Source organism: Trichechus manatus, unplaced genomic scaffold (genome assembly GCF_000243295.1).
Source record: "Trichechus manatus latirostris isolate Lorelei unplaced genomic scaffold, TriManLat1.0 scaffold00225, whole genome shotgun sequence".
NCBI lineage: Eukaryota > Metazoa > Chordata > Mammalia > Sirenia > Trichechidae > Trichechus > Trichechus manatus.
The window spans coordinates 1,153,893-1,154,974 of record NW_004444161.1 but is presented as its reverse complement, the minus strand read 5'-3'; the positions used below and the strand labels follow the sequence as shown (position 1 = coordinate 1,154,974).

Here is a 1,082-nt window from a genome sequence, read left to right as displayed (position 1 = left end):
GATATTCTGTGCTCATGGGTAGGAAGACTTAATATTGTGAAAATGTCAATACTACTTAAAGTTATCTATAGATACAATGCAATCCTGATCAAATTCCAATAGCATTCTTTACTAACATGGAAAAACTAATCACTAACTTTATATGGAAAGAAAAGAGGATGAATAGCCAAAGCAATACTGAAGAAGAGCAAAGTAGGAAGCCTCACACCTCCTGATCTAAAAACATACTATACAACTACAGTAATCAAAACAGCCCAGTACTGGTTCAGTGATAGACACATAGACCAGTGGAATAAAATTGAGAACCCAGGAATGAATCCATCCATTATGAACAGCTGATTTTGGAGAAGGGGTCAAAGTCTATTCAATGGGGAAGAAACAATCTCTTCAACAAAATTGGATAGTCACTTGCAGAAAAATGAAACAGGACCCATATCTCACACCATACACAAAAACTCACTCTAAATGGATCAGGGAGCTAAACATTAAAGCTAAAACTATAAAGTTCTTGGAAGAAAACATAAGGAAAAACTATGGGATGTAATTTTTTGTAAGGAGAGAATACAGAACAAAATAGAACCATATGAACAGCAGAAGGCAAGTTAGATAAATGGGACCTCATACAAATTAAATACTCATGCTCATCAAAAGACTTTGTCAAAAGACTAAAAAAGACAGTCTATAGACAGGGAAAAATCCTTCAGAAATGACATACCCAATAAGGGTCTAATTTCTAGAATACACATAAAACTTCTACAACTCAACAACAAAAAGACAAATAACCAGATTAAAAAATAGGCAATGGAAATGAACAAACACTTCACCAGAGAGGACATTCAAGTAGCCAGCAAACACATGAAAAGATAGTCTATGTTATTAGCCATTAAAACCAAAAAAACCCAACCCATTGCCATCGAGTCCATTCAGACTCATAGCGACCCTATAGGACAGAGTAGAACTACCCCATAGGATTTTCAAGAAGTGGTTGGTGGATTTGAACTGTGATCTTTTGGTTAGCAATCGAGCTCTTGACCACTGTGCCACCAGGGCTCTGGGTCTTATTAGCCATTAGAGAGATGTAA

The 1,082-nt window shown here is 36.1% G+C and overlaps 1 protein-coding gene across 1 annotated transcript in view; it reads right to left on the bottom strand.

The window, feature by feature from the left end:
* The window catches only part of GALNTL6 (polypeptide N-acetylgalactosaminyltransferase like 6), a 944,054-nt gene that overhangs the window by 41,236 nt on the left and 901,736 nt on the right, over window positions 1-1,082 (bottom strand). The gene's annotated exons all lie outside the window — the stretch shown is intronic.